This window comes from Stomoxys calcitrans, chromosome 1 (assembly GCF_963082655.1).
Source record: "Stomoxys calcitrans chromosome 1, idStoCalc2.1, whole genome shotgun sequence".
Classification (NCBI taxonomy): Eukaryota; Metazoa; Arthropoda; class Insecta; order Diptera; family Muscidae; genus Stomoxys; species Stomoxys calcitrans.
Genome location: NC_081552.1, coordinates 14,876,948 through 14,898,383, shown reverse-complemented (window position 1 = coordinate 14,898,383; position 21,436 = coordinate 14,876,948). Strand labels below are relative to the sequence as shown.

Here is a 21,436-nt window from a genome sequence, read left to right as displayed (position 1 = left end):
AATATATTTTTTTTATCGATAAGTCGATATTTTCCTCTTTATGGTTTTTTTTGAATTTATAAGAAAAATAAAACAATTATTTGGAAGTTAAAAATGAATTTCAAAATATATATATATTGTGGGTATGACTTAAAGGCCTTATTGTAAATTAGGTAGAATTTAAATAAATGAATTATTGAATGCATAATTTTTATATGAAATGGAATTTCTTGCCTTTGTTTAAATATATTTGTGATATGGCAGAATAAGTAAACATGGTAGGTGATGTTGGAGAATGATGGGTGATTTAACTTTGTTGTAATGTGGATTAATATTATGGACAGTGGGGGGGGTTTAATGGACGAAACTGACCTCACATTAAGGGAACCAGTCTCATATAGGTAGTGGACCCAGAGATGGTTTAAGGATGCAGTACGCATTAGATTAAGGGAGGGTAGGTCCAAACAGGGTCAGTGACGGACGGACGTATGGACGAGTGACTATGGGATTTCTGTTTGCATTTTTTTTCTTTTTCTGGACACGAAAATTTTATGGTATAGAAATTTTATGGTATATATGCGAATGGCAAACCCTATTGCATGAGTATAATTTGATTTAGACAGTATATAGATTTTAGAGACACGGCAACCCTGTAAATTGACATTTGACAGAAAGATCGAATGACAGAAGATATGAGAGGAGCTGATAATCGTGGGGTGGTGACGTTTTTTTTTTGTTTGAAGAAAAGAGGAGATTTTGTTCAGCAAGGCAGGAAAGCATACGTGTTGAGTGGGAGCGAGTTTGCCAAAAAGAAAAGGCAGTAAAGTGGACTGATTTTTAACAAAAGAACAAACAAGAATAATATAAATTGTTGAAAAGATTTTGATGATGTGCCAATGAGCTCCATTGAGTGTTTCACAGAGAGAGACTTACATCTTTTCTGAACAACCGATTTGGAAAACAATATAAAATTTGCAAAGAAAAAGGAGAAGAAAAGAACCACCAAATAATACAAATCGGACATGGTGAAGTTATACTAAATATTGGAATAAATAATTTAGTTCTATAAAAAGTGCCTTAAGAATGTAATAGAAAAGACTAAAATTGTTTGAATCGAAATAACCTCAAAACAGTAAAAGGGTTATATAAATAAAAAAGAAGGAAGACAAGAAAAAAAAATCTCCCAGGTCTCTAATTCAGTGGTATTACAAAGAAAAAAAAAACAGTTATACAAGACCATCGATTTTACATAGAAAAAAAAAAAAAATAAAACGTGTGCGCTAACTAGATGGGTGAAAAAAAAGGGAACGAGGAGGAACCGCAAGACCCGAATAATTCTGCTAACTGTTCTAAGTTGTTTTATGTGATGCAAGAAATCTTACGAATGGGAAGAAGGAAGAATAACTCCGAAGAGCAGACCCCCCACCCATTTATCCCCATTGTGGTGTTGAGGAAGAAAATAAAAATTGAATAAATGCAAAATAGTTGATGGTTATACAAAAACATATGTATACTCGTATATAAAAAAATTTGCGAGAAGCACCTCATGTCTAATTAATTAAAATCCTATCACTGAACAATTCTTTTTTATATCAAAATGCATGCATATAAATATGTAATTATTAGAGTTTTATAAAGATTTTGTTTTCATATGATGCTACCTATTCATTCTTCATTTGTACTTATAAATTGCCTATAGAAAAAGAAAACAAAGAAAAAACATAAAACATAAACATCAAGAAAGAAAAAAAAAAAAACCTAATATTATATTTACAAATCTTAATCAATACTTGTCAGACCTAGTTATTTTCGCTCTTTAGTAAGAGAGTATTTTCTCTTAAAAGGTATATGTCAAAGTTAATAATGCAAATATTTATCACCATGATGCTGGCGCCAACATCGGTGACTCCATATTAAGAGCGGTGAGTAAAGAGCGTAGTTAAGAGATCATACAAAATTGTAAGAATCATTTCAGTTGTACGTAATATATTTTTTTTATCGATAAGTCGATATTTTCCTCTTTATGGTTTTTTTTGAATTTATAAGAAAAATAAAACAATTATTTGGAAGTTAAAAATGAATTTCAAAATATATATATATTGTGGGTATGACTTAAAGGCCTTATTGTAAATTAGGTAGAATTTAAATAAATGAATTATTGAATGCATAATTTTTATATGAAATGGAATTTCTTGCCTTTGTTTAAATATATTTGTGATATGGCAGAATAAGTAAACATGGTAGGTGATGTTGGAGAATGATGGGTGATTTAACTTTGTTGTAATGTGGATTAATATTATGGACAGTGGGGGGGGTTTAATGGACGAAACTGACCTCACATTAAGGGAACCAGTCTCATATAGGTAGTGGACCCAGAGATGGTTTAAGGATGCAGTACGCATTAGATTAAGGGAGGGTAGGTCCAAACAGGGTCAGTGACGGACGGACGTATGGACGAGTGACTATGGGATTTCTGTTTGCATTTTTTTTCTTTTTCTGGACACGAAAATTTTATGGTATAGAAATTTTATGGTATATATGCGAATGGCAAACCCTATTGCATGAGTATAATTTGATTTAGACAGTATATAGATTTTAGAGACACGGCAACCCTGTAAATTGACATTTGACAGAAAGATCGAATGACAGAAGATATGAGAGGAGCTGATAATCGTGGGGTGGTGACGTTTTTTTTTTGTTTGAAGAAAAGAGGAGATTTTGTTCAGCAAGGCAGGAAAGCATACGTGTTGAGTGGGAGCGAGTTTGCCAAAAAGAAAAGGCAGTAAAGTGGACTGATTTTTAACAAAAGAACAAACAAGAATAATATAAATTGTTGAAAAGATTTTGATGATGTGCCAATGAGCTCCATTGAGTGTTTCACAGAGAGAGACTTACATCTTTTCTGAACAACCGATTTGGAAAACAATATAAAATTTGCAAAGAAAAAGGAGAAGAAAAGAACCACCAAATAATACAAATCGGACATGGTGAAGTTATACTAAATATTGGAATAAATAATTTAGTTCTATAAAAAGTGCCTTAAGAATGTAATAGAAAAGACTAAAATTGTTTGAATCGAAATAACCTCAAAACAGTAAAAGGGTTATATAAATAAAAAAGAAGGAAGACAAGAAAAAAAAATCTCCCAGGTCTCTAATTCAGTGGTATTACAAAGAAAAAAAAAACAGTTATACAAGACCATCGATTTTACATAGAAAAAAAAAAAAAATAAAACGTGTGCGCTAACTAGATGGGTGAAAAAAAAAGGGAACGAGGAGGAACCGCAAGACCCGAATAATTCTGCTAACTGTTCTAAGTTGTTTTATGTGATGCAAGAAATCTTACGAATGGGAAGAAGGAAGAATAACTCCGAAGAGCAGACCCCCCACCCATTTATCCCCATTGTGGTGTTGAGGAAGAAAATAAAAATTGAATAAATGCAAAATAGTTGATGGTTATACAAAAACATATGTATACTCGTATATAAAAAAATTTGCGAGAAGCACCTCATGTCTAATTAATTAAAATCCTATCACTGAACAATTCTTTTTTATATCAAAATGCATGCATATAAATATGTAATTATTAGAGTTTTATAAAGATTTTGTTTTCATATGATGCTACCTATTCATTCTTCATTTGTACTTATAAATTGCCTATAGAAAAAGAAAACAAAGAAAAAACATAAAACATAAACATCAAGAAAGAAAAAAAAAAAAACCTAATATTATATTTACAAATCTTAATCAATACTTGTCAGACCTAGTTATTTTCGCTCTTTAGTAAGAGAGTATTTTCTCTTAAAAGGTATATGTCAAAGTTAATAATGCAAATATTTATCACCATGATGCTGGCGCCAACATCGGTGACTCCATATTAAGAGCGGTGAGTAAAGAGCGTAGTTAAGAGATCATACAAAATTGTAAGAATCATTTCAGTTGTACGTAATATATTTTTTTTATCGATAAGTCGATATTTTCCTCTTTATGGTTTTTTTTGAATTTATAAGAAAAATAAAACAATTATTTGGAAGTTAAAAATGAATTTCAAAATATATATATATTGTGGGTATGACTTAAAGGCCTTATTGTAAATTAGGTAGAATTTAAATAAATGAATTATTGAATGCATAATTTTTATATGAAATGGAATTTCTTGCCTTTGTTTAAATATATTTGTGATATGGCAGAATAAGTAAACATGGTAGGTGATGTTGGAGAATGATGGGTGATTTAACTTTGTTGTAATGTGGATTAATATTATGGACAGTGGGGGGGGTTTAATGGACGAAACTGACCTCACATTAAGGGAACCAGTCTCATATAGGTAGTGGACCCAGAGATGGTTTAAGGATGCATTACGCATTAGATTAAGGGAGGGTAGGTCCAAACAGGGTCAGTGACGGACGGACGTATGGACGAGTGACTATGGGATTTCTGTTTGCATTTTTTTTCTTTTTCTGGACACGAAAATTTTATGGTATAGAAAGGAGAGGCATGTTTTGGTAAACCCAGCCCCTAAGCCGACGAGCACAACCGGAAAAAGCCACCGTGTCCTAATATAATAATACTACACTCCTTGAACTATAACAGAGGTGTCGCATTGCGGAACGCCGTTCCGACTCGGCTATAAAAAAAGGTAAACTTGAATTGAAAAGCACTCATTGATGTGTGAGAATTTCCCCCTTCTTGGTTCCCGGTGAAAATGTTCTCATTAGGGGAGGGATGGCACCTCAGAAAATTTTGAATCAAATATGGATATCAAATTCGTGCTGACCGTGCCATGGCCGGTAAATCTGAACCGATTGGAGGGTGTTTTGGGGCTGGGGCGGCCACCGGTACTTTGCACTGACAAAAGATGAAATTCGTTCTTTATTCTCAACGGAAATGAAATTCATTTTAGGGGGTGCTTTAGGGCGTACACCAAAACACTTGGCTCCAAAATTGAATATCAAATTCGTTTTCTACTCTCAAATCCCCTTAATTTGGGTCCCATATTATCATAATAGGTCAAATAACCCATATAACATACCTTTAGGAGGAAAAGCGCCACCTAGACTTGAACGCAAATTTTAATGTCATATTCGTAGTGGACTCCCTAATACCTTTCATTTGAGTCCCATATAACCATCGTAGGCTAATAGGCCCATTTGGGGGTGGGCGACCTTCCATTATATGGACCTAATGTTTTATGCCATATTTGTAATCTACTGGACCCAAATTTTAATACCATATTCGTTTTCTGGTCTCCAATACCTTTTATTTGATACCCTTATTGTGCCCATCGGACCACTATCGGATGTGGGGTAAGGGGGAGAGTTCGCCTCCTCGCGATATCTTAAAATTATATAGTCTATGTTTCCTGCCAGACAAACGTACACAATCTATGAACATTTTAAGAAAATCGGTTTAGCCAAGTACCATACTGTCATAATGGCGTTTTTGAGGGTTGGCGTGACCCCCTATACTTCGATCTGATTTTGTATGCAGGTTTGGAAATCTACTCCCGAATATCTTTCATTTGAGCCCCATATTGAAATGAACGTCCAATATGTCTGTTTGGGTTAGTTTTGGGGTTGGGGCGGCCCGAAGGATTCTTAGACTCACATTTCGATACCATATTCGTATTCTACTCTCCAATACCTTTCATTTGATACCTATATTGTCCCGATTGGTCCACTTTTGATTTTGGGTTGTGTTTTTTGCATAAACGGGAGGGCCGTCCCTCTTCCGATGCCGAAAAACAAAATAGCCTATATTTCCTTCCAGACCAACCTACACAATATGCGAAAATCCGAGAAAATCGGTTCTGCCGTTTTTCAGTATATGCGGAACAAACAAACCGAGTCCCATATATCAGTGATTGGCTAATGTGCCCATTTTGGATGTTTTTGTGGGGGTGGGGTTACCCCCTATACTTTGGCCAGAATTTATTTTCCAGATTCTTAATCTACTCCAGCATACTTTTCATTTGATACCCATATTCTCCTAATCGGTCCACTTTTAATTTTGGGGTAACTGTGGGGGGTCCGCACCCTTCCGTTATCAAAAAATAATAACGCCAATCCCTACTACCTTTCATTTGAGCCCCATATTAACACGATCGTCAAATAAACCTATTTTAAGGGGTTTTGGGACTGGGGCGGGCCCCCAGGTACTTGGACTCAAGTTTTATTATCAAATTCGTACTCTACTGTTGAATACCTTTCATTTGAATCCCATATTGTCCCGATCGTTCCACTTTTATTTTTGGGTAGTACTCGTTGGGTAAGGGGGAGGGTCCGCTCCCCCCCCTATATCAAATAGTTATATAGCCTATGTTTCCTTCCACACCTACCTACATAATCTGTGAAAATTTGAAGGTAATCGGTTCAGCCGTTTTTGAGTCTATACGGAAAAAACAAACTAACACAAATTGACTTTTATATATAAAACGGGCTGAACCTGGCCCGCTCTGCTGCGCCCGATTATGCTAAGTTGGAGAGGAGTACTCTAAATTTTAACATTTCTGCGTAATTGTAGTTGAAAATGTATTCCAATTTGCCTATGGATTTTTCTACACTCAATTACCTCTTATTTAAACCCTACATTGAAATGGTCAGTAAAAGTCCTTCTTGGGGTGTGATGGACCCCCAGAGACTTGGTCCAAAAAGTGAAAGTCAATTCGTGCTCTATTCCCAAAGACCTTCCTTAAAGTACATATTGCCATGGTCCATAAAAATGTTCGATTTGAGGGGTTTTACGGGGGAGAGGTGATCCATGAAACACTTACTTCCACAATTGGATATCAGATTCGTTTACTCTCAAATATCTTTGATTTGTGTCCCATGTTATAGTGGTTGGTCTATAAATCCGTTTACCGGGTTTTGGGGTGGGCGGCCCTTCTAGGCACCCCGCCCCCGATTTTGATACCAATTTTTTTATACCCACCACCGACGGATGGGGGTATATTCATTTTGTCATTCCGTTTGCAACACATCGAAATATCCATTTCCGACCCTATAAAGTATATATATTCTTGATCAGCGTAAAAATCTAAGACGATCTAGACATGTCCGTCCGTCTGTCTGTTGAAATCACGCTACAGTCTTCAAAAATAGAGATATTGAGCTGAAACTTTGCACAAATTCTTTTTTTGTCCATAAGCAGGTTAAGTTCGAAGATGGGCTATATCGGACTATATCTTGATATAGCCCCCATATAGACCGATCCGCCGATTTAGGGTCTTAGGCCCATAAAAGCCACATTTATTATCCGATTTTGCTGAAATTTAAGACAGTGAGTTGCCTTAGACCCTTCTACATCTTCCGTCAATATGGCTCAGATCGGTTCAGATTTGGATATAGCTGTCATATAGACTGATCCTCCAATATAGGGTCTTAGGCCCATAAAAGCCACATTTATTATCCGATTTTGCTGAAATTTGGGACAGTGAGTTGCCTTCGGCCCTTCGACATCCTCCGTCAATATGGCTTAGATCGGTCCAGATTTGGATATAGCTGCCATATAGACCGATCCTCCAATTTAGGGTCATAGGCCCATAAAAGCCACATTTATTATCCGATTTTGCGGAAATTTGGGACAGTGAGTTGTGATAGGCCCTTCAACATTCTCCGTCAATTTGGCTAAGATCGGTTCAGATTTGGATATAGCATCCATATAGACCTATCCTCCGATTTAGGGTCTTAGGCTCATAAAAGCCACATTTATTATCCGATTTTGCTAAAATTTGGGGCAGTGAGTTGTCTTAGGCCCTTCGACATCGTCCGTCAGTATGGCTCAGATCGGTTTAGATTTGGATATAGCTGCCATATAGACCGATCCTCCAATTTAGGGTCTTAGGCCCATAAAAGCCACATTTATTATCCGATTTTGCGGAAATTTGGGACAGTGAGTTGTGTTAGGCCCTTCAACATTCTCCGTCAATTTGGCTTAGATCGGTCCAGATTTGGATATAGCTGCCACATAGACCGATCTCTCGGTTTTAGGTTTTGGAGCCAATAAAAACGCATTTATTGTCCGATGTTGCCGAAATTTGGGACAAAGAGTTATGTTAAGCCCCTCCACATATTTCTGCAATTTGGTCTAGATCGATCAAGATTTGTACATAGCTGCCATATAGAACGATCTCTCTATTTAAAGTCTTGGCCCCATAAAAGGCACATTTTTACTCCGATTGCACTGAAATTTGACACACTGATTTATATTATGCTCTTCGACATCCGTGTCGTATATAGTTCAGATCGGTTTATTTTTAGATATAACTTCTAAAAAGACCAATATTTTGTTATATACAATTGAACAATAACTTTTACTTATTAGTATTTGGTCTAAATCGGAACATGTATTGATATATGTAGCTGCTATGGGGCATAAGGTATGCAATTTTCACCGAATTTTGATAAAAGGTGGTTTACATATATACCCGAGGTGGTGGGTATCCAAAGTTCGGCCCGGCCGAACTTAACGCCTTTTTACTTGTTTATTTTTAGGTCGCTGATGTGCAAACAAAACTTAGCTTAAATCGCCCTACCACGTAAGGGGGAGGGTGTCCCCATCGTCACATAACAAAAAATGAAGTACCCTATTTTCACCACAGGTCCATAATGCACCTTTTGTGAAAATTTTAAGAAAATCTGTTCAGCCGTTTTTGAGCCTATATGGAACGCACAAACAAAGAAATCGACAAACAAACAAAGTAAAATGCTTTATATAGCTATGATAGAGTCAAATTCTTATTTGGGGGGCTTTTTGGGGGTGGGGCGACCCGCAAATACTTAGACATCATATTTTATGTCATATTCGTAAACAACTCCCGAATACATTATGTTTGTTTGGGGAACAATATGTTTGATTGGGGAACTTTTGGGGTTAGAGTGGCCCCTGGGTTCCTTGGATCTAACTTTTAATACCATATTCGTATTCTACTCTCCAATAATTTGATATCCATATTGTCCCGATTGGTCAACCTTGATTTTGGGTGGTGTTTTTGGAGTAACGGGGGAGGGTCCACCCCTTCCAATATCAACAAATTATATAGTCTATTCCTTCTTGCTGACCATATTTGCAATCTACTCCCGAAGATCTTTCATTCGAGTCCCATAATGCCCCGATCGGTTCACTTTTATTTTTGGGTAGTACTTTTGGTGTAAGGGGGAGGTTCCGCCCCCTTGAGATATCAAAAAATCATATAACCTATTGCTCCTTCCGGGGAGGTTTTTCAGTCTATACGGTACAAATACATTTACAAACCCACAAACAAACACACAAACAAACAAAGAAAAAAATCATCATCATCATCAGAAAAAAATCAAAAAAATAATTTATATATATAAATAGATTTTTGTCATATCCGGCAAAAATCTGACGGCTTTATGTACAAAACTTAGTATAGATGAACTTGATTTATTTGACAAATTTCCTTTGTAGAACTGTCAAATAGACGTCTTATATATAAAAATCGATTTGTGTTTGTTTGTATGTTAGTGTTTGTGTTTGTTCAGAAACGGCTGAACCGATTTTCTTGAAATTTTCACAGACCCCGTGGTGAACATAGGGTACTACATTTGTTGATATCTGATATCGGACCCTCCCCCTTACCCTAATTTTCAGAAACGCCAGATCTCGGAGATGGGTGTTGCGATTAAAGCGAAATTTTGTGTGCTCTCATATAGTACCCTAAAAATAAAAATTTGGTATCCAAATTTCGGATGGGGTACCTAGGGGGCCGCCCCACCCTAAATCCTTCCAAACATATATTTAGACCAATTACGACAATATGGGACTTAAATGAAAGGTATTTAGGATAAGAAAACGTATCTGATATATATGATACCCCAACCGCCAAAACACCCATAAATCGGACATATTCACCGACCATGGCAATATGGGACTCAAATGAAAGGTATTATATATATATATTTTCAAGGCCAACTCACTGAGTGGCCGCCCATCCCCCAAAACACCCCCTAAGCCGGTCATGTTTGCCGACTATGGAAATATGGGGCTCAAATCAAAAGTGTTTGGGAGTAGACCATGTATCTGATATCAACATTAGGGGCCAACTGTCTAGCGGACGTCCCACCACAATAAAATCCCCCACATAGGACGTATTTGCTCACTAAGACAAATTGGGTCTTAAAGATAGTGAAACTAAATAGTCATAGTTTTTAGGGCCAATACCCCAAACCGGACATATTTGCTGACTTTTGCAATAAGGAGTTTATATGAGATTAGAAAACGAATTTGAAAACCAATTTTGAGGGCAATGGCTATATGGGGTTCAAATAAATGATATATAGATATATGTGGAGCATAAATGAAAGGATTTGGGGGGTAGAGCAAGAATTGATACCCATTTTCGGGACCAATTTTCTGGGGGTCTACCCCTTTCCTAAAATACCCCGCAAACAGCAATTTTTTTAGTGACCATCGCAATATGGGGCTCAAATAAAGGTATTTGGGAGTAGAATACGAATTTGATATCCAAATGTAGGACCATGTATTTAGCGCATCACCCCTATCCCAAAACACCCCCAAAGGGAAAAAATTGTTCGACCATGCCAATGTGAGGTTCAAATGAAATGTATTTGAGATTAGAAAACGAATTTGATAACTTATTCGTAGACCAATAAAAATCATATGGGATTCGGATAAAGGCACTTATATTGTTTAATTGTTAGTCAAGCGATATACTATTTTCGTAGCATGGTATTTCACTAAAAGATCTTTAATTGTCGAAAATAAATATTCCAAGGAAACTTTTGTTCCATAAAGTATTGTGAATAAGGCCGTCAGCCTCTAGTCAATAAGAAAGCAGATCGAATAATTGGTTCATACGGGATCCGCAGCAAAATGTGAGTAAAAGTGGTCTATTTTAAGCACTCGAACACCAAAATCGATAAAAAGTACATATGCTAAATATGAAGGAAAAGCTTAATTCATTCGAAGGCTAACTTCATTTCGATAGAAGAACGCACATAATTAGAGTGACTAATAATGGTACAACGGAGAAGCAAAAATTTGTTTGTTTGCTGAACAGGAAACTGAACTTCATATTCCACATTTTGGAAAGGGTAAACCAGTCAACTTTTTCCATATACACCGATTACATTAACATTGCCTTAGATTCGTATGACGATCAAGAACATCCATGCTATTGTGTTTAGACTCTTAAATCTCCTTTAAAAGGTTTACAAAAAAAAACATGCTCCCATGCTACTAAATAAACTGGAATTGCGTCAATTTTTATTTTTCTGAACTTAAAATTATTTTAGCCCTTGTATGCGGTCCTTGTTGCTTGACTGAACTTCCTAGAAAGCAATACGATTGCTGTATCTGCTCATGTTTTTATCACTTCATATTTTTATCATTTCATATGAACTGATATAAAATATTGGGTTGCCCAAAAAGTAATTGCGGATTTTTCATATAGTCGGCGTAGACAAATTTTTTCACAGCTTGTGACTCTGTAATTGCATTCTTTCTTCTGTCAGCTATCAGCTGTTACTTTTAGCTTACTTTAGAAAGAAAGTGTAAAAAAAGTATATTTGATTAAAGTTCATTCTAAGTTTTATTAAAAATGCATTTACTTTCTTTTAAAAAATCCGCAATTACTTTTTGGGCAACCCAATAATAACACTCAGGTGATTCAGCCATACTTTTTGCACTGCTACAACAATTAGCATTGCATTTCAATTAAAGAAACCATACATTTGTCTGCCCAAATAAATGAATCGAAATGAACAGATATAAAATGAGATGACGTTTCTTTGGAAACCATATCCCCTCTCTGCTATATAAAACAGAACGAGTTCAAAATCATTGATGCAATTATAATGTATCATTGTTAAATGTTGAGTGGCTCATGCCTAATAAACGCTTGCAAAAATACAATTGGATATGAAGTTTTGGTTGCTTGTTTAACTGAAACACGATATTAAAACGCAGTTGCTAATTGACTTTGATTAAGTTTTAAAAATATAAATCTTTATGTATAAAAATGAATTTGTGTTTGTTTGTTTGTGTGTTTGTAAATTTGTTTGTTCCGTATAGACTCCAAAATGGCTGAACCGATTTCATTCAAATTTTCACAGATTGTGGGGAATGACCCGGAAGGAGCAATCTTATATATAAAAATCAATTTGTGTTTGTTTGTATGTTTGTGTGTTTCTTATAGACTCAGAAACGTCTGAACCGATTTTCTTAAAATTTTCGCAGATGGTGCATAATTTTTTGATATTTGAAGAAGGGGCGGACCCTCCCCCTTACCCTAATTTACAGAAGCACCAGATCTCGGTGATGGGTGGTGCGATTTAAGCGAAATTTTGTGTGCTCTCATATAGTACCCTAAAAATAAAAATTTGGTATCCAAATTTCGGATAGGGTACCTAGGGGGGCCGCCCCACCCTAAAACCTGCCAAACATATATATACACCAATCACGACAATACGGGACTCAAATGAAAGGTATTTCGGATAAGAAAACGTATCTGATATCCAATTATCGGACCGAGTGCTAGGGGGACCATCCCAAGCCCCAAAACACCCCTAAATCGAACATATATCTCGACCATGGCAATATGGATCTCAAATGATAGGTATTTGCGAGTAGAATATGAATCTGATATCCAAATGTGGGACCACGTTTCTGGGGGTCCACCCCTTTCCCAAAACACCCCCCAAACAGGACTTATTTACTTACCATGGGAATATGTGGCTTAAATAAACGGTATTTGAATGTAAAATACGAATCTGATATCAAAATATGGGACCAAGTGTCTAACCAAAAACATCCACCAAAGGGGACAAATTTACGGCCATAGCAATATGGGGCTCAAATAAAAGGTCTTTGGGAGTAAAGCACGAATTTGACATCAATATTCGGGAAAAGTGTCTATGGGGACACACCACCCCCACACCACCCACACACCACCCCCACACCACCCACACACCACCCCCACACCACCCTCACACCACCCCCACACCACCCCCACACCACCCACACACCACCCCCACACCACCCCCACACCACCCCCACACCACCCCCACACCACCCCCACACCACCCACACACCACCCCCACAACACCATAGCAATATGGGGCTCAAATAAAAGGTCTTTGGGAGTAAAGCACGAATTTGACATCAATATTCGGGAAAAGTGTCTATGGGGCCACACAACCCCCACACCACCCCCACACCACCCCCACACCACCCCCACACCACCCCCACACCACCCCCACACCACCCCCACACCACCCCCACACCACCCCCACACCACCCCCACACCACCCCCACACCACCCCCACACAACCCCCACAACACCACCCAAATAGTAAGTATTTTTTTCTGACTATTGCAATATGAGACTTAAATTAGAGGGGTTTTCAAGTGGAACACGAATCCGATATATATTTTCAAGGCCAACTCACTGAGTGGCTGTCCATCCCCCACACACACCCCCCCCCCCCCCAGCCGGTCATGGGGGTGCGTGCTTTTGAAAGACAGACGGACGGACATAGCTAGATCGACCTAAAATGTCAGACGAATATTTCGAGGAGTTACAAACGGAATGACTAAATTAGTATACCCCCATCCTGTGGTGGTGGGCATAAAAAAGAGTTTCGGATCCTTAGAGAGCAATCTGCGGAGCCTGGAGGACTCATTCACTCCCTCTATAGACTCTCAAAACAGACCCATGGGGCCCTCTTGGACGATTTCACCTCGCTGTTGTACTACTTTTGGAACTCCTAGTACAGATCTCAGTTCGCATGCAGTTTGGTTCTATTTTCCCTTTTATAGAGCCTTCTCGTTGGCTAACTAAGTCTCTTCAATTTTTTATTTTATATTGTATTTAATTGGCTATGACAGAATATTTGTTCCACTAGCCGAACGTAGATTAGCGTTCCAAGCGCCTCGATCTTCTGCGCTCATTCTAAAATCTCTGACACCAAGTATCGAGGTGTCTCCCACAACTTGATCTTTCCATAGGGCTATTGGTCTTCCCGGTTTGCGTGTACCACCGTGTTTGCCTTCAAAATACTTCTTTGCTGGAGCTTCTTCCCATTCTGACTCTTCAATCCCGGTACTACCAAACAGGTTGCCATCTCTTACCCGGATATATCAGATCGAGATTCGTCAAAGTTATGTCTATAGCCTCTGACCTATTACATATCTGGAAAGTCACAGCATTACCAATATTACAATCACGTGGACCGGAATTCAGAATAAACTCATAAGTCGATTTCCCTCTCTTGCTAATGTGAGTGGTGCGCATGAGCATCGCATCCTCCTATCGTTCTCGCACATTACCCTTCGCACTGCCTTGCACTAGGGCAAGTAAAATCTCTGACACCAAGGATCTGTAACATTTCGATAGCCGCAATTAAATTTGAAACTCAAGATTTATGTGAACAGTATAGCGGCCTTAAATTCGAAAGCAGTGGGATCGAAGTCCGGGGCTGAATGTGTTGAGTCCTTGAATTGGTTCATAACATAGCGCTGACTTGAGGCATAGTGAAATTATGGGAAATGAGAAGACGGATATATATGCCTAGATGGTTACCAGTTTTGCCCCTCGATGAGAATCAGAGCTTGGGGGTCGAGTGATAGCATTGGTTGAGATCGAAAAAACTTGTAAAAAAATGTTGTTATAAATTTCAAGTAGTTAGAGTTGAGGTGTTCACGAGATGATGCCAAAATGATGATGGACACCTAGAGTCTAGAAATTTTGAACGTCATAATGTTATCTGTACGCGTTCTCAAAACGACAAATTCTTTTGCTCTTATCCTACTGTATACCTGTGACTGAATTTTTGCTATTTTGTCTCCTACGCACACAATGCATGTCGGCAAATTCTTTAATGCTTTTGCCTTTGGCTTAATACGTTGCAGCAAATAGCTGTGTGGTTGATATTTATCCTTTTGCATTTTTTTTCCAAAACGGTAATGAAATGAGAAATAACATCATCAACAAAATCAATAAATTTTAATAGAATTATATGAAAAGATTAGAAGATTTTCTTTTTTCAAAGCTGCCTAATAAAATTGAATTTTGATATACAAGAAAATGGAACAAAATAAGAAATTTTCCCCATACCTCTTATTTGTGTAATAAAAAAATCTATTCAAAGACCTACCGACTGTGGCGGCCTATGATGCCATCCTTCCTACACATGTCTGTGTATACTTCAGGGTGCACTTGAATACTTCCACCTATTGAGATGCACTTCTAGCAGTAGATGTACTCACATGATGATATCTGTGTGAGTGTTTGTCATTTCTAATTCTTCCATTTTTTTTTTGCTTGTATGTATTTGTGTACACGTGAATAAACACTAATGATTTCTGATCACACAACAGCCTTTCGAAATTGACAAGTATACGGTCCTAACAAACAACAGGGTATCGATTCCTTAGAGTGGTGGATATATTGACATAGTAAAGGAAAAAAAACCATCATCACCATCATCATCTCAAAGGGGTTTATTTGCTTAAGCAAAAAACGAATATTGAAGGTATATGCTATGAAGATGGATTTTCATTCATTTCTCCATGGGAAACTTTAAGAAATGGCGTCATACTTTTTAAAGTAAAGTAAAGACAGTTGAAAACAAGTAAGAGCGTGCTAAGTTCGGCCGGGCCGAATCTTATATACCCTCTACCATGGATAGCATTTGTCGAGTTCTTTGTGCTGTATCTCTTTTTAGGCAAACTAAGAATAATGAATAAGAACTGTTATGCTATTGGAGCTATGTCAAGTTATAGTCCGTTCGGACCATAAATGAATTAAATGCTGAACATTGTAAAAATCATTGTGTAATATTTCAGTCCATTCAGATAAAAATTGCGCCTTGTAGGGGCCCAAGCATCAAAATCGGGAGATCGGTTTATATGGGAGCTGTATCAAGCTATAGATCGATTCAGACCATATTGAATACATATGTTGAAGGTCATGGGAGAAGCCGTTGTAGAAAATTTGGATGAGAAAGGCTTAAGAAGTCTAGATCTCAGACCGGTTTATATGGCAGCTATATCAGGTTATGAACCGATTTGCGCCATGTTAAGCACAGTTTTTGGAAGTTATAACAAAACACCTCATGCAAAATTTCAGGCAAATCGGATGAGAATTGCGCCCTCTGAAGGCTCAAGAAGTCAAGATCCAAGATCGGTATATAAGGCAGTTACATAAGGTTAAGAACCGATTTGAACCAAACTAAGCACAGTTGTTGGTATAGATACCAAAACACCAAGTGGAAAATTACACCTAAATCGGATACGAATTGCGCCCTACAAAAACTGAAAAAATCAATACCTAAGATCGGTTTATATGGCAGCTATATCAGAATATATATACTTTATGGGGTCTTAGACGCATATTACTAGGTGTTACAATAGAATGGCGAAATTAGTATACCCCCATCCTATGGTGGAGGGTATAAAAAAACGAGTGAAAACGTGTTAAGTTTGGCCGTGGGGAACTCTGGATACCCACCACCATATATATATTAGGCATCCTATTCTATTATAACTCCACTACCATATCCATAGTTATGTCTAAATAGGGACACATCTGGATCATATATTATTCTGGTCCCGAGAACTCTTAACAGTTTCAGCGAAATCAGGCTAACTTGGAAGACCGGTTTATATGGTAGCTATGTATATAGTTTGATGTGGATCATCAGATGTTGGGAGTCTTACAAAAACTATTTAAAATTTCAGCGAAATCGGGTAGTAAATGCATATTTAATGGGCTTTAGACCCTTAATAGGCAGATCGGTCTATATGGAAGCTATATCTATATATAGTCCGATCTGAACCACATTGGAATCGGATGTCGGGAGGGTTAGAGCAATCCCCTTTTTCTTTTTTCAACGAATTCGGTTAATATTTGCAGCTTGTACGGGGTTCGGACCCTAAATCGGCAGATAGGTCTATATGACAGCTATCTTCTTCTTCTTCTTCTTATATATAAAAATCAATTTGTGTTTGTTTGTAGGTTTGTTTGTGTGTTCCTTATAGTTTCAGAAACGGCTGAACCGATTCTCTTGAAATTTTCACTGATGGTGCATTATGAACCCGTGGTGAAAATGGGCTACTACATTGATTTCATATGATATCTGATTTCATATGATATCATTCCAATCGGATAAGAATTGCGCATTCTAGAGGCTCAAGAAGTCAAGACCCAAGATCGGTTTACATGGCAGCTATATCAGGTCATGGACCGATTTGAACCATACTTTGCACAGTTGTTGGATATCATAACGAAACACGTCGTGCAAAAATTCATTCAAATCGGATAAGAATTGCGCCCTCTAGAGGCTCAAGGAGTCAAGACCCAAGATCGGTTTATATGACAACTATATCAGGTTATTGACCGATTTGATCCATACTTGGCACAGTTATTGGATATTGTAACAAAACACATCGTGCAAAATTTCATTCCAATCGGATAAGAATTGCGCACTCTAGAGGCTCAAGAAGTCAAGACCCAAGATCGGTTTATATGACAGCTATATCAGGTTATTAACCGATTTGAACCATACTTGGCACAGTTATTGGATATCATAACAAAACACGTCGAGCAAAATTTCATCTGAATCGGATAAGAATTGCGCTCTCTAGAGGCTCCGTACGTCTTTAGAACTCACGATTACGGACGAGCGCGTAGAGCAAGCCGCTTGAAATGTTTCACAGATACCAATTTTCGATGTCGGTTCAAATTTAGATATAGGCCACATATAAACCAATCGCCCGATTTAATTTCTTGAGCCCCTGGAAACCTCAATTTGGCTGAAACTTTGCATGTACTGTTCTGTTTTGACTTTAAACAACTGTACTAAGTACGGTCCACATCGGCCTATAACATGATATAGCTCTCGTATAAACCGAGCTCCCGATTTGATTTGACAGAAGTTTGATATGTGGAATAAAATTATACCCTCCAAATGTATTTTTATACCCTGCACCACCACTGTGGTACAGGGTATTATAGATTTGTGCATTTGTTTGCAACGCTAAATAGGAAAAGAGCTAGACTAGTATACCGGTCGACTCAGAATCAGTTTCTGATTTGATTTAGCCATGTTCGTCTGTGAGTCCATGCATTCTTGTAATCAAAGTGCAGGTCGTATTTGTTGTCCGCTTGTCACGAAATTTTACACATTTCACTTTTTTGGCCCAAGGACAAACGCTATTGATTTTGAAAAACAAACGGTTCAGATTTAGATATAGCTCCCATATATATCTTTCATCCGATATGGCTTTTAAAAGCTGTAGAAGCCACAATTTTCATCCGATCTTTATAAAATTTGGCGCTGGGTATTTTATTTGAGGTCTACATATGTGAGCAAAATTTCATAAAAATCGGTTCAGATTTACATATAGCTCCCATATATATCTTTCATCCGATTTGGCTTTTAAGGCTGTAGAAGCGACAATTTTAGTCCGATCTTTACAAAATTTTGCATGAGGTGCTTTATTTGACGTCTTCATATGTGTGCAAAATTTCATAAAAATCGGTTTAGATTTAGATATAGCTACCATATATATCGTTCATCCGATATGGCCTTTTACAGTTGTAGGATCCACAATTTTCGCCCAATTTTACATGAGAAGTTTAAATTGACGTTACAATACATGCGCAAAATTTCATTAAAATCAGTCATAATTTAGATTAGCTCCAATGTGTATAATTCATTCGATGTGGACTTTTATGGCAGTAAAAACCACAATTTTGGTCACATCTTAATGACACATACTGGGACGACAATCTCTATTTGATTTGTGTCATTAAAATTGGCACAGGTTTCGATATGACTCCCATATAATCTTTTATCCGATATGGCCTTTTAAAGATGAGGAAATCCAAATCTTTTGTCCTATGGTAGAAAAATCTTACAAGATTCTAAATTGCTATTTCAATTGGCATCCAAATTAAAGTCTGACTAGATTTCGAGATAAGTTCTACATATAAAAAGTACCACATGTATAAGGTGGTGTAGGGTTTTATATAGTCGGCACCGCCCGACTTTTGCCTTTCCTTACTGTTTTTTTCATAAAATGTTTGCAGAATCCATGGTATTGAATTCCCAAGATTCGGCGCGGCCGAACTTAGCATGCCTTTACTTGTTATACCTTCTACCATAAGATAGGGGGTATATACATTTAGTTATTCCGTTTGTAACACATCGACATATCCAATTCCGATGTATATTCTGGTTCGTTGTAAAATTCTAAGACGATTTAACTATTGGGTTGCCCAAAAAGTAATTGCGGATTTTTTAAAAGAAAGTAAATGCATTTTTAATGAAACTTAGAATGAACTTTAATCAAATATACTCTTTTTACACTTTTTTTCTAAAGCAAGCTAAAAGTAACAGCTGATAACTGACTGAAGAAAGAATGCAATTACAGAGTCACAAGCTGTGAAAAAATTTGTCAACGCCAACTATATGAAAAATCCGCAATTACTTTTTGGGCAACCCAATATGTTCGTGTGTCTATCCGTCTATGTATCCGTCATTTGAGATATTGAGTTGAAATTTTGCACAGGCTCGTATTTTTTCTATACGCAGGTTAAGTCCTTGAATGGGGCTCATTGGACTATATTTGGATATAGTTGCCATAAAGACCCATCTGCCGATTTTGGGTTTTAGGCCTATAACAGGCACATTTATTACCCGGATTCGCCGAAACTTTAAACAGTGAGTTTTTTTTTAAACTATATTTAGATATAGCTGTCATAGAGACCGATCTTCCTCTTTAAGGCCTAAAGACCATAAAAGGCGCATTTATTCTCCGATTTTGTTGAAATTAGAAACAGTGAGTTGCACTAGGGGCCTCAATGTTCGAACCGAATATGGTGCATATGGGACCATATTAACAAATAGCTGCCATATAGACCGATATGCCGATTTAGGGTCTTAAGCCTATAACAGGCGCATTTATTACCCGATTTTGTTGTAACTCAGAACAGTGAGTTTTATTAGGTCCGTCGATATCTAAACCAAAGATGGCCCAGATCAGAACATATTTGGATATAACTTTCATATAGACCAATCAGCCGATTTTGGATCTGTGGTTTATAACAGTCGCATTTATTGCCCGACTTTGCCGAAATTTGGAACAGTGAATTGTATAAAGACACCCAACATCTGTCTCGAAAATCACCAAGGCCGGGCTATATTTAGATATAGCTGCCATAGAGATCAATCTTCAGCTTTAGGACCTAAAGAACATAAAAGACACATTCAATCTCTGATTTTGCTGAAATTTGAAAGAGTGAGCTGCTTCCCGACATCTAACCTAAATATGGTTCAGATCGAACCATATTTAGATATAACTGTCAAATAGATCAATCATCCGAATTAGGCCTTAATCACATGAACGGCGCACGTATAACCCGATTTTGCTGAAATTTCGAACTGTTACTTCTCGACACCTGAACCAAATATGATTATGTTCGGATTATATTTGGATATTAATATGGATATAGTAGTGTTTTAATAAATTTTGATAATAAATATATCCCATTGGTGACCACCATAGCACAGAGAGGGTTCGAATCCTGGCGTGATCCGGTGGTTTATCCCTCCTAATGCTGGCAACATTTGTGAGGTACTATGCCATGTGAAACTTCTCTCCGAAGAGGTGTCGCATTGCGGCACGCCGTTCGAACTCGGCCATAAAAAGGAGGCCCCTTATCATTGAGCTTAAACTTGAATCGGACTGCACTCATTGATATGTAAGAAGTTTGCCCCTGTTCCTTAGTGGAATTTTCATGGGCAAAATTTGCAATTTTGCAATAAATGTATCCATGGTTATGGATATCGAACTTAGCACGCTTTTACTTGTTTTAATCTTTTTCTAATGGTTTTCGTTTCTCTCTTCTCTCCATATCTTTCCAGGACGAACACAATGAACCAGAGGTCTACGATGGGAGTGGTTGACATCTGTGGCTGGTAAGAGATAGCCCATTAAGGTAATGAAACAGGACAAATGATTATTTTTTAGTAGAATATTTTTACCAACTGAAACTAACTCTGACTTGGTGCTTCAAGCAAAAACATATTCTCTACGAGTGCAATGTGAGGTGAAAAATTAATTATGTCCTATATACAATCTGGCAAAATCAAAGTTGGTTCTGTGTTACAATATTTTAAAACGATAACATGGGACATTACAATTGCATTGCACTTAAAGTTATTTGCTTAAATTTGTAAAGGAGAATCATCACCTGTCCAAACTTGCAGGTTACATATTGCCCACAACTAGACCATCAAAGATAAGCTGTTTGCCCAGGCAAGTAAAAGAATTTGATTTGATCTAAGAATTATTACATAATTTATACCATAGGAAGTAGGAGGAAAAGTATGAATGAAAAGGATTTCCACATTAAGTGCCAAGATTTAAGTATTAAATCTTCTCGAATCGTAGTAATGCCTTAAATAATA

At 37.3% G+C, this 21,436-nt stretch overlaps 1 protein-coding gene across 1 annotated transcript in view; it reads left to right on the top strand.

The window, feature by feature from the left end:
* LOC106093585 (uncharacterized) overlaps positions 1 to 21,436 on the top strand; it is a 185,051-nt gene that overhangs the window by 39,859 nt on the left and 123,756 nt on the right. The window contains exon 2 of the mRNA XM_059364410.1: positions 20,891 to 20,964. The gene's annotated coding sequence lies outside the window, so the exon portion shown is untranslated. The remainder of the gene's footprint in view (positions 1 to 20,890; positions 20,965 to 21,436) is intronic.